We start from the raw sequence: 13,484 nt of genomic DNA, 5'->3' as shown, positions 1-13,484 counted from the left end.
TCACTGTTGGGAAGAGCTGTGCAACAGACCAGCGAGAGGGTAATAATGGGGGTCAATATTCAAAGTGATTTAACCAGCTAGAAACAGCTCCTGGTTGGTTAACTTACATTTTGGGGGTTAACCGGTGATATTCAGCAGCACTTAACTTGGATACTGCTGTTAAAAATGTCCAGTTAGCGCCCAACTTGAAACCAGCTAGTTCAAGGACATTCCAGGAATGGAGTCAGAACTTGGTTGGTTAAGTGCCAACATGCAGCATAAAAGTCAGTCCTATCTTTATGCAGTTAGTTAAGTACTGAATATTGCACTTCACTGGCTATGTATTAGCCAGCTCAGGAAACCGGAAATTCAGCGCTGGGGCATGGACATGATCCAGCTTTGGATTTCTGGGGATAACATTGGTGGTGGTCAGCAAAATGCTGATTTCTGACAGCTGAATATTGAGCCTCTGTTTTGAAGGGACCATTGTACTAAAGTACACTGAAAACTGAGCTTGGCACTTTTAACCTGGGATTTTCCCAGGCACTAAGCCCAGATGTTATTCAACATGTTTTAGACCAGTGGTTCCCAACCCTGTCCTGGAAGACCACCAGCCAGTCAGGTTTTCAGGATAGCCCTAATGAATATGCATGGAGCAGATTTGCATGCCTCTCACCTTCATTATATGCAAATCTCTCTCAAGCATATTCATTAGAGTTATCCCAGAAACCTGACTGGCTGGTGGTTCTCCAGGACAGGGTTGAGAACTACTGTTTTAGACTATGTATTGAAAAAATATTTTGCGGCAGGTCATGTACTAATGCAGCCATTAGCCTGCGCCACCTGCTGGGATTACTGCAGGGGTACTTGCCGCCTCCTATGTAGGCTAAGTTCTTGCACATTAACCCTTTATCTGGTGAGCGTGTTTTAATCATAATGTGCTAGCCGGATAACATAGGAATGACCATGGCACACACCCCTTGAAAAATATTTTTTTTAAATAGTTACCATTTACATAAGGCACAATTGGAAAATTACTGCACATTGCTCTAACAAGTTTTTCAGTAAGCTTTCTCTTGCATTCACACTGCATATTAGGGCTTAACACCCTTTAGTAAAAGGGCCCTAAATGGATGGGCAGACTGGATGGGCCATTTGGCCTTTATCTGTCATCATGTTTCTATGGTGTAGGGGTGGACCAAGGAATTGCAAGCATGCAAGCATGCTGTCTCATGTCAATCAAGCACCGGTACTGGTTGTAGAATCGAGGTCAGGTCAATCATAGGCACCAGAAATGTAGGCCAGGGTTTTGAAGGGCTACATTTCTGGCACCTATGTTTTTAACATGAATCGCGTCTACAGAGGCAACTATCAGCACTTAAGGTCATTTCCGGCATTAACCATGCCTCTGTCGACCTTAGGTGCTTGTAGACACCTCCATAGATGAGATTCCAAGGCTGGAAATGTAAGCGCCGGTGGGCACCTATCTTTTTTAAAAATGCACTTTTAATTGCTTTTAAACGATGTGGTCAATTACCATGTCACTTAAAGGCAATTTTTCAGGTAACATGTATTAATGTGAACATTAGTGCACAACTTGAAAAACAAAATGAAAAAAAAATAACCTAAAATACTGAATGTTACAAATGAGCATAGCACACAGGAAAGTCCCATGCTAAATTGCACTAACCCCCAAATTGTGTATACTTGCAAATTGGTGCACACAGCCTATTTTCACACACAACTTAATTGCCAATTAGCACCTATTAATTGATGCTAATTGACGCTAATTAGTAGTTAATGTACAACTTGGTAGGCACATTCTATAAAGTGGTGCTCGCCATTTCCAGTGTGTGAATCTGAAAAGAGGGTGTGGCTAGGGAGCATGGGTGTATCGTGAGTATTCCTAAAAATTTATGTACACCTTTATAGAATACACCTGATCTGTATACAACTTAAGTGCAGATATTTACGCCTGGTTGTTTTCTTTTTGCCTAAATGTTAGTGATGTGTACAGCCGCTGGCGAGATTCTATAAGGGTCTCAGTTTATTTGGTGGAATGGGAAGGCTGGCAAAGCAGGGATAACAGATCACACTTGTAGCAGGTTAACAAAGCAGAATGAGAAAGCTTTAACCTTCCACACAACTGATTACACTGTGAGGGAAATAATCTATTAATGATAGGTCCCAGCTCAGTGATTGCTCCATTAATTACATGTGCTCTTATTGTGACTGCCTGAATTAATCTCCATTTCTTGTGAAGATTTAATAATCCTTAATCCCATGACATGAATGAAAGAAAAGCAAATGAGCTACCGGTTTTCTCTCTCCTCTGCTGAATGTAGTCAGCAGTCCAGTAAGAATCCCCTATCTGAAACCTAAGTTTTATCCCTTGTACCCTGACAGATTCTCTTTTTGGATTTAAACCGATAAATACTGATAAAGCATGCTGAAGCAAAAATAAATAAAACAGATTATTTGATAAACATCACAAAAAAATAGGGTTACCACATGACTCCAGAAAAAGGAGGATGGATTGAGACATCCAGGTTTTACTTCCATTGTTTTCAGTGGAAGTAAAACCCAGATGTCTCTGCCCGTCATCCTTACTTCCATTGCTTTCAATGGAAGTAAAACCTGGATATCTCAATCCGTCCTCTTTTTTTCTGGAGCCATATGGTAACCTCACCAAAAATGGCACTGCCCCATTTCTCGTGCCTCTATTTGTCTGACTTGGATCCTTCACTGTGTTCTCCCACATTGATGGCTCCTCAGCTGTGGTGGGTCTTTTTAAAGTTTGTGCTCGATTAGCATTAAAAGGGGGTAATGTAAAGTTCTCAGCCCAACCAACCAACTTCCTAAATTCTGAGTGTTATTTTGCCACCGTAGCTGATGCATCTTATTTCATTAAGTGCCAATTGGAAGAAACAAAATTCTACGCATTGATATTGTTTCAGATCATTCATTGAACCATATCCATGTCATTCTCTTCTTGGCTAGGCTGAGAATTTTTCCGCACTCGTTTGTAAAGATAATGCTCGATTATTATTAAAAAGTAATTTTTTTCATCATTGCATGAGACTGGTGCCAGTTTTGGAGGCACCGGCCATTACAGGCACCGATTGTAGAATCTGGCCCTTAGTGCCTTCTAAATATACCACTTCCTATTTAGGAGGCACCAATTCTCAATTCTATATGAAACCCAAAATTGGGCACTGATATTTGAGTGCCAATCCAAGACGAACTTACATCTCCCCTCCCAATTGTGATTCCCTTTCCCTATTCGTTCTTTCTTTCCTATCAATAATCAATTTGCTCACTGTGTTAAAGTGCCCATATTGGGCACTGGAAATTGCACATTGTTTCAGTAGGTGCAAGACCTGTTACCCAAATCTGGGCACCTAAATTGGCACTCAAAGCTATTCTATAATGGATGCTCATCTTTTGAGTGCGCATAATAGAATTAGCATTGATCCCTGAAGTTTTTGCTTCCGATTTTTGAGTGCTGTTTACTGAATCTAGCCCCGAGTGTTCCCATTATTAACTCTCTACATGCTTCTATGTTTTGATGTACAGAGCTGTGTATGTTTTGTAGCGCTCTAGAAATAAAAAGTAGTCGTAGTAGCTGGTTCACGCTTCCATACCCATTCTCCATCCATGACACATTCCAGTCATTTTTTTTTTCTTTTTAACTAGCTAATTAATGCATGAGCTGTGCATGCTGACAGGCAAACTACTGCAAAACACTATAATGTGTTTTGTTATAAGCTTTTTTCCTGGCAATAAATGTATGTTAACGCTTGGCATGGTTTGTAAAAGGGCCCTAAATGTCAGATTAGACTGAACCTATATGAGTAAAAAAGGCTCAAAATGTATTACAATGCAACATTTTGGGGTTTTGCCTGTGTTTCCACTTGTAGGGCTCATCTAAAATAATTAAGAAACTTGACCCTGTCCTCATAGTTAACTTTCTCACATGGTCTTGAGACGTGTAAATATGAATCCATGTTACATAACATAAGAATAGCCAAACAGGGTCAGACTGCTAGGTACTTATGACCTGGATTGGCCACTATTGGCCAACAGTGGCCAATCAAGGTCACAAGTACCTGGCAGAAACCCATATATTAGCAACATACCAATCCCAGGGCAAACAGTGACTTCCCCATGTTTATCTCGTTAACAATGAGCTACTGTGATGCAATGCATTCATTGTTTCAAAGGAGACATTTCCAAATGTCTGCAGGCCAACTTTTCCTAAAAAAGAGAGCTAAAGGCCCAATATCCAGATCCTAGACCACAGGAGTTAGCTGGGTTGACTTCCGCAGCTGACGCTGAGCCTAGATATTCAATACCAGGCTGTTTCCGATGACTGACATGTCGATATTGTGACCAGTCAGGCTCCGTGCCTGCCTTGGTCCCTGTGGTTTCCCTAGTGTCCACTGAGGGGAGCCAGAGAGAAGCCCAGGTGAGAGCAGACTCAGAGCAGGGTGTGGCTCCTCCCATGAAAAGCCAGTAGTTTGCTCTTGGAAAGGAAGGTGAGAGGGAAGTCATGGATCTCTTCCCAAGTAGAGCATTGCTGGCTCAAGCTAGGGTAATGCCGTAGACCTGAGTGTGGAAGAGGCTGAATCCACACCACCATTTGCAGAACAGGCCAGCATGTGTTGTGGAGCTGCAAGGAAAGGCAAGAGGCTTGGCAACCATTTGCAAAGATTGAGCAAAGAACTGTGAGTTTTTTCTTTTGTTTGCTGTTCTGGCTGAGATTGTTTTTTTCTTTCTCTCAGTAGGTTGCATGGACTGCCTGAACTGTGGAATTGTTTTTTTCTTTGCTATTTTGATTATGTGCACAGTTTGTTAAGCTGGGAGTGTTTTGTGGGGAGAGGTTTGCCAACAACTGGGAGCTATTTTGAAAGCTGCTTTGTGCTTTTTTGGTCAGGCAAACTTGAGGCACTCCTCTAGACCCAGCAATGCTAAAAGATAAGCAGGAGGCTTTGCTATTTAAAACTGATTGAACATTGGTGTACCATAGCAGGGAGTTGAACTTTCTGGAAACCTGCTAGGAGCAGGCTTTGGAAGCTTGATTGCCAGAAGCTCTGTGGCGAATAAAAGCACAGAGCAGATTATTGGCATTTTGGAAGGAGAAATCCTGAACACACCCGGAGTTTTCCCATTGGATTTTTTGTTCTTTTGTTATGTTTTGCAAGTTGCATTGTTTTGGGATTTTGCCATTCTGTCCATTCTGAATTAAATTTTCTTTTGAAAACTGAACCTGGAACTTTTTGCATTGGTTCTGTATTTTGGTTTTACTCATATTGATGCAGTGCCTGCAGGGTGACTCCATACTGGGTCACACGCCGGTGCAGTTTTTGCTGTAACCACTAGGGGCACTGTGGAGTCTAAGCTGAAGGCTCTAGTGCCGGTTACAATATTCAGCGCTGATCAGCTAAGTTTATAGGAGTCAAATATAGACGAACTATTTCAGTGGCCTGATTTGGTGACTTAACTTAACTGGCCCACAGTCTTTATTTTTGTGGATAGCTGGCTTAATCGCGTGACATAGATGGCAGCCGCTAACTGCTAATATTTAGCAGTTATCTCACGCTAAATATTAGCACTTAGGCTGCTTTGTACTCTTAGTCATTCGTAGGGAAAATCCGGACCCCCTAGTCCCGGCCCATCTAATGCCACCCCCAAGCCCGCCCTAGCCCCTCCCCCGCTGCCTGCTCTTGTCAGACAGGGAGGACATTCGCGCCTGATACAGCTTTTCAAAACCCGGACAAAGTACCGGGTTTTGAAAAGCCATCCAGACCCCTGGACATGTCCTCAAAAGGAGGATATTGTCTGAGGAAATCTGGCCGTCTGGTAACCCTAGTCATTCTTGGCTGGCTAAAAATCACGGAATATCAGGTGATATGCCTCTAAAGATGTGGTTATCTTCTTTCTGCTAGACACCCTAACTAATTTTCACATTAAATATTTTTACACTGAGCTCACTGTGTATCTGTACAAAAGAGGAATATGAATGGAAAAATAACTGGATTGTTTTTGGACATTATGGCCAGTTTCCTGATTTTTTTTTTTTTTTTTAATTTATATACCGTTATATTCCAAAACGGTTTACAAATAGTTACTTACATAAAATATTATAAAATTCAGAACAAGGTTAGAACAAAACAAACAGATTCAATGCTTACATAAAATCAATTTCTCAAAGAAATACATCTACAAATAATTGTGTTTTCAGCATTTTCCTAAATGAGCTCTTATTTTCAGATTTGACCACAACTTAACCCCTGCACATGTAAAAGTCATGGCATCCGTTTCCACATATTTAGGGTTAGCATTCGTTTTCAGCAATGCTGAACTTTCAGAGCGCAATGATCTTAATGGTTGATACTCGGACATCAAACCTTAAAAAAAATTCAGGGATCGTACCATATAAAAATTGGTAACATAATTCATTTGTTTAATAAAACATTTTTTTTTTAGTGATGCTTGTTTTCTGGAGTACCTTGTCAGTAAATTTACAACTAGAATCTGATCATTTTATGTTTTGGAAAACATTAAAAGCCTTGTTTTTCTCAGTGTGAACGGAAGGTGAGCTGAGCCAAGGCTGCTGTTGGGTAGAGTGGGTGGTGTATATGGGGAGCATAAAGGAATCTAGGACAGAGAGATTATTTTTGGTCTGTTGTTTTTTTTTTTTGTAGATGTTTTTCTGAATGAAAACTTCCTGGAATGATCTGTGGCTAGTAAGACAGGAGATGAAATGTTAAATAATTAAGTAAGTTTGAACCTGAGGCAATGAAGCTTTAAGGGGCCCTTTCAATAAATCTGCAAAGCTTTAAGGGGCCCTTTCAGTAAAGTTTTAAGCTTTAAGGTGCCTTTTTAGTATAGGTTATCTTGATGTAAACTTCCTTGATCTTTGGCCAGTAAAGCAGTAGATGAAATGTTAATTACGTAAATTTGAACCTAAGACAATGAAGGTTTTAGGGACTTTTTCAATAAAGGTTAGCATGCGCTAAGTGCTTTGCTTCCTATTTTATATCTCTAGCCCAAGTGGCATTTGGAGCATGTTAATGTCCATGGGCACACGCTAAGCTGTAATAAAATGGCCCCGAAGTGACTTGCTCAAGATCATAAAGAACTGCAGTGCAATGGGCTGTGAACTCGGCTTTTCCGGTTCTCAGCCTACTTCTCCAACCCTCAGTCAATTCCTCTACTTAGTTGCTTTAAATCCTTTCAATGCCTCTTTATATCTGGTAACGTGTCAGTTTAAAATAGAATGTCAAGTTGGAAGGAATAAAGTAGAATTCAGAAACGCCAGCCGATGAAAACCCCAATGATTGCATGTCAAGTCGTATTAGCAAGGCTGTATTTAAATTGTAACTTTCTATGAAGCAGCATTATGATGAACAGTCCTGCATAATGCTATGCTTATGATAAATGTACAGTTAAATCAACTGCACAGTGAGTTTGTGGCTAACATTTAAAGCAGAGAAGTAACAAGAAGTGGTCTGTGGATGATGTGAAGCGATTCAGGGCCATGTGTAGATCTAATTTGCATATGTCAATAGTGGCTGAAAAGCAGGGCCAGGTGCAAAATATACAATACTCAATGGGAGGATCAGCCCTGGAAGAAATGCAATTGATTTATTTAATCAGTTGTTTTTTTTCAGCCCGTCCTCCCAAAAGAGTCCCAAATTGGTTACAAATCAATATACACAATTTAAATCAACAACAAAATAACACAAATACATACTCTTACACAAATTCCTGCGGTCAGCAATGAGCCTGGATATTCAATGTCAGGCTGTTTCTGGTGACTGGCATTGAATATCTGTGTGTATGTGTGTTGGGGGGGGGGGAGGGGCTAAGTTAATATACAGCACTGCCAGTTAAGTTAATCCCTGGATATGGCCAGGCTCTTCTAAATTGTATATCACATTGAACTGGCATATCCAAAATGTTGCCAATTAATGCTAATAAATGATTAACACCCCACTATTGGCACTAATTGGTTCGTTAGCCAATTCAGCTGTATGTGCATCTCAGGATCACCTGCACTGCAGATGCTGATCAATTCGGCCGCTAAATTGGTTACAGGGGTTCCTAGGAGCTCACATATATCTCCTATATTGAAACAGTTACACTGGCTGCCTATTCAGCAAAGAGTACATTTTTAAGATCATTGCAATCATCCATCAGATATTGTATCATATTGCTCCAAGGGCACTAAAAGAATTGTCTGAAATTTACCAACCTAGAAGAAATTTAAGATCTGAAAACACTATGAAATTGAGGGCTCCTTTTATCAATCCGCGCTAGAAGTCTGACGCGCGTAATAGCGTGCGTTAAACCGCTGGCCGCGCTAGCCGCTAATGCCTGCCTTGAGCAGGCGGTAGTTTTTTGGCCAGCGCAGGGGTTAGCGTGTGATTAAAAGTCACACGCGCTAACCCCGCTAGCGTGGCTTGATAAAAGGAGCCCTGAGTTTAGAGGGGAGGATGCCTTTTATTCATGTTAGAATTGGAGCATCATAAGAACATAAAAAGTGCCATCTCCGGATCAGACCTTCGGTCTATCAAGTCCAGCGATCTGCACACGCGAAGGCCCAGCCAGGTGTACACCTGGCGTAATTTTTAGTCACCCATACCCCTCTATGCCTCTCGTAAGGAGATGTGCATCTAGTTTGCTTTTAAATCCTAGGACGGTCAATTCCGCTATAACCTTCTCTGGAAGAGCATTCCAGTGTCCACCACTCGCTGCGTGAAGCAGAACTTCCTGATATTTGTCCTGGACTTGTCCCCCCTTAGCTTCAGTCCATGTCCGTGTCACATTGGACATTGTAAATAATTTTTTTTTCCTGCTCTATTTTGTTGATTCCTTTCAGTATTTTGAAAGTCTCGATCATATCCCCTCGCAGTCTCCTTTTCTCAAGGGAGAACAATCCAGTCTCTTAAGTTGTTCCTCGTGCATGTGGCGCAGTGGTTGGATCTACAGCCTCAGCACTCTGGGGTTGTGGGTTCAAACCCCGCACTGCTCCTTGTGACCCTGGGCAAGTCACTTAGTCCTCCATAGCTCCAGGTACGTTAGATAGATTGTGAGTCCACCGGGACAGATAGGGAAAATGCTTGAGTACCTGATTGTTAAACCGCTTAGATAACCTTGATAGGCGGTATATAAAAACTTGAAACTTAAACTTGAACTCAAAACTTCTCCATACCTTTTATTAGCTTCGTTGCTCGTCTCTGCACCCTCTTAAGCAGTTTTATATCCTTCTTTAGGTTGGGAGACCAATGTTGGACACAGTATTCCAAGTGTGGTCTGATCATTGCTCTATAGGGCGGCATTATAACCCTCTCTGATCTACTCGTGATTCCCTTCTTTATCATGCCTAACATTCTATTTGCTTTTTTGTCGCTGCCGCGCATTGTGCCGACGGTTTCAGGATCCTATTAATCAGTACACCCAAGTCTTACCCAGAGTTGCACCTTGTTCTTTCTGCCTAAATGCATTACTTTGCACTTTTCCACATTAAACTTCATCTGCCATTTCTCCGCCCATTTCTCTAACTGACATAAGTCGCTCTGGAGTTCCTCGCTATCCTTCTGCGATCTGATTGCCCGGCATAGCTTTGTGTCATCTGCAAACATGATGATCTCACTGGATGTTCCTTCCTCTAGGTCAATGATGTCAGTGGCGGGTGCCACACACTGCAATGCTCTACCAAGCATACTGCGATTTTAAGAAAATGTTGAAAGCACAGCTCTTTGTTAATGCTTTTCTATGAAATGCTGCTACTTTTATTCTTCCTGTAAGATATAGTGCCAACGAATATCTAGGTTTTAACTTGTTACAGTTTTATTGTTGAATGTTTTATTGATATGATGTTTGTCTAATGTTTGTACATAGCCATACGACTAAAGGGCAATCGGTATATTATCCCCCTCTTTTACAAAGGTGCGCTAAACTTTTTAGCGCGTGCTAAATATTAGCACATGCTAAACACTAGCACGTGCATGTTATCCTATGGGCGCATTAGCAGTTAGCGCATGTGTTGATTTAGTGCGCGCTAAATCCTTGCTAAAATGCTTAGCGCGCCTTTGTAAAACAGGGCCTATGTGTGAACCCAATATGTTAACTGCATAGTTTTATGCGGTATATAAATTTTTAAATAAATAAATAAAGTAGATTAATTGACATGGGGAAATTTACAAATCATTTATACAATTCATGAGTAACTGATTAGCACAGGATTACTGCCTACAAAATAGGTGGCAGTAAGGCCCACATGGCTATTAAAAGATATTAGTGTTTGGTCATTAATTTAAAAAATAGAAAATCAACCATTTCCGGGTGCCGTAAAAATGGCCTTCGAAAGCAGGAAAGACCTACATAAGGGTGTGTTAAATCCACTTTGTATCACATCCTGACGTCACACTAGTTAGAAGCTTTTCAAAACCCCGGACAAAGTGCCGGCTTTGAAAAGCCTTCCAGATGCCCAGACATGTCCTGAAAAGGAGGACATGTCCGAGGAAATCCGGATGTCAGGTAACCCTAACCATATCATATAGTTTCTTATAACCCACAATTTTCAGCAAGGATTCATGGCGGCTTACAACAGAAGGCAAAGTGTGCACAAGCCTAGAACTGGAACTGCAGTATTCTGAGTAGAGTGGTACCTCGGATTACGAGCATAATCCGTTCCAGGAGCAAGGCCTGCGAGTTCATGTTCTGAACGTGAACGTGAACTCGCAGGCCTTGAGCATGCTCAGATGCTCAAGGCCCAGCAGACGAGTAGGCCGATCTTCAAGAGTGCCCAGATGAGGGTAAGAAGCAGCGGGGGGGGGGGTGCCTAATTATGTCGGGGGGGATGTCGGATCGTGTTGGGGGGGTGCCCAATCGTGGCGGGGGGGTCGGATCGTGGCGGGGGGTGCCCAATCGTGTCGGGGGGGTCGGATCGTGGCGGGGGGGTGCCGGTTCGAGGCAGGGGGGGGGCCGGATCGCAGGGGGGGTGCCGGATCGCAGGGGGGGGTGCCGGATTGCGGGGGGGTGGGGGGGTGCTCGTAAATCGAGCCATGCTCGGTTTCCGAGGCACCGATTTTGCAAATGTTTTGCTCGTCTTGCAAAACACTTGCAAACCGGTGCACTCGTAAACCGAGGTACCACTGTAGTGGCAAGTTATGCTTAAGGCATTGGCAAGGACAGCCCCTAAGCTCCCCAAAGAGCTCCTGCATCTGATTAAATAATGATCTAAGGACTGCATAGGTGGCTATTTTATCCAGCCTACTTGTGACCTGTGATGTCAGTCTCACAGACAGACACACAACCCCAAAATGTAAGTGCTCTTTTTATTTTCATAACATGTGCTAAAAACACATTTAACATACTTTTGGATATAGGACACTCCGTTCCCTGAATTAAAAAAAAAAAATAAAGTACACTTAAAAGCAATTTGCCAAGTAATGCCTGATTTCATGAACCATCTGCTTCCGTTAATTGGATTTTATGGAATTTTTTAAGGGAAGCTCACAGAATAATTTGTCTCTGAACAATGCCTAATACAAATCTCTCTCTTTATTTGATTATTCCTTCTGGTTCTATTTCCTCAGGTTTGAGAAGAATTCTATACAACAAGAGTCATAATAGTTTTGATCAATTGTTTCTGCTCCAGGTTTTTTTGTTAGCTAAAATATTTCTTCTTTTTAAATTGCTAGGAACTGGAGTCCTAGTTTCAAGCATACTATGACTCAGTAATAGATAATAAAGTCCTGTTTTTTATTTCTTATTTGTTTTTTATAGTAACCATGCTGGAATAAAGATTCATACAATGCTGCCAAGTTCCCCTATCCTGGGGTGGGGTGCTTCACATATAAATCACCTGCAAACCAGAGGGGTTTTTAACTTAATTTGGATAACCTATGACATTCTCTAATTGTGTAATGCAACAATGCGATAATAATCAAGCCTATGTAAGAAAATATGATAACAGGGGGGAAGGGCCGATTTAGATGAAAAGAGGCCCTAGGCTATTCCACTTATGAGGCCCTTTCACCTCCCATTTTTAAGTTTGTAAATTACATGAGAGATAATAAAATACATCATTACTGTGATATATATCAATATGTTAAATGAAACATGTTGTTATTGGTACTAACCTTTATAAAAAATGTGACACGGATCTTGAGGCCCTAGGCTGAAGCCCAGTTAGCCTATAGGAAAATCCGGCCCTGCAGGGGGGAATATAATTAAAAAGTAAGGGTGAAATGCTAAAACCATCACCTAAGTGATCAGTGGGGATGAAGAGAGGCAGAATTAGGGAGCAGTTATGTGTACAAGTATCTAGTACCCTGCGTTGCATTTTTCCCAGCCACAGACACACAGGGGACAATGTAATAAACTACGGTAGGCTTTGGCCCTCTTTTACTAAGGTGCGCTAACGTGTTTTAGCGCGTACTAAATCGATGCATGCGCTAACCGCTAATGCGTCCATAGATAACACGCACGTGTTAGCGGCTAGCGCATGATTAGCACGCGCTAATATTTATCGCACGCTTAAAAGTATAGCGCACCTTAGTAAAAGAGGGGGGTTTGTGTACAGCTTAGTATGCAGAAATAATTTTCTCAAAACACAGAATAGTATTCCAGCCCATGCGCATGTAACTCCAAGTGTCAGTATTATATATACAGTAAAACCTTGGATTGCAAGTAACTTGGTTTGCAAGTGTTTTGCAAGAGAAGCAAAACATTTTATTAAATTTTAATTTGATTTACAAGCAAGGTCTTGCAATACAAGTACATACAATATACACACATCACAACTGAGCCGATGGTTCTTCTCTCTCTGACGCTGCAGGTGTGTAGTGACTGATCTAAATGAGCGAGGTCTTGTAATACAAGTACGTTTAGTATTTTGTATTAAAGTTTTAGGGTTGTGGAACGAATCGTCTGAGTTTCCATTATTTCCTATGGGGAAATTTGCTTTGATATACGAGTGCTTTGGATTACAAGCATGTTTTCGAAACGAATTATGCTTGTAAACCAAGGTTTTACTGTATTTTTTAATTTTGTTTTGTGCACACAGGCTCTGATTCTATAAATGATGCCTAATAGGTGCTGAGGAGCACAGCACATAGTAATTGTCAATCTTCAGTTAGGCACCATTTAAAGCAGTGTCTCTCAAACTTTTTCACAGCACGTTATAACTGAAATTATAAAATTGTAAAACCAACAAAAAATTACATTTGAGAGTTATTTTATTTAAAGTTCTTTAAGTTGCATATGGGTAATTGTAACAATGGTGAAACTAAAGAAGATGAAATATAATTGCTAATCAATGTGATGAATGTGCTTGTTTTTGAGCGCAAATTAATTCAAAACGCAGCTCGATAGTCGACAAACACACATTTCTTCATCCACTATCTGTAGTCGTTGCGTTAGTTTTCAAGGACCAGTCATGTGAAAGACTGATGCTTGTCTGGGCGGTTCTATTCTTATGCACAAAGACA

General features: G+C 41.3%; 1 protein-coding gene across 3 annotated transcripts in view; it reads left to right on the top strand.

Moving 5' to 3' along the window:
• The window catches only part of TMEM121 (transmembrane protein 121), a 397,349-nt gene that overhangs the window by 347,241 nt on the left and 36,624 nt on the right, over nucleotides 1–13,484 (top strand). The window contains exon 1 of one of the 3 annotated variants that reach the window (XM_033953465.1): nucleotides 4,595–4,706. The exons of the other annotated variants lie outside the window; for them this stretch is intronic. The gene's annotated coding sequence lies outside the window, so the exon portion shown is untranslated. Of the gene's footprint in view, nucleotides 1–4,594; nucleotides 4,707–13,484 lie in introns of those variants that run through there. 3 annotated transcript variants of the gene reach the window in all.

The sequence above is a fragment of the Geotrypetes seraphini genome, chromosome 7 (genome assembly GCF_902459505.1).
Source record: "Geotrypetes seraphini chromosome 7, aGeoSer1.1, whole genome shotgun sequence".
Classification (NCBI taxonomy): domain Eukaryota; kingdom Metazoa; phylum Chordata; class Amphibia; order Gymnophiona; family Dermophiidae; genus Geotrypetes; species Geotrypetes seraphini.
The sequence above is the reverse complement of the archived record's forward strand: the minus strand, read 5'-3'. Positions and strand labels throughout refer to the sequence as shown.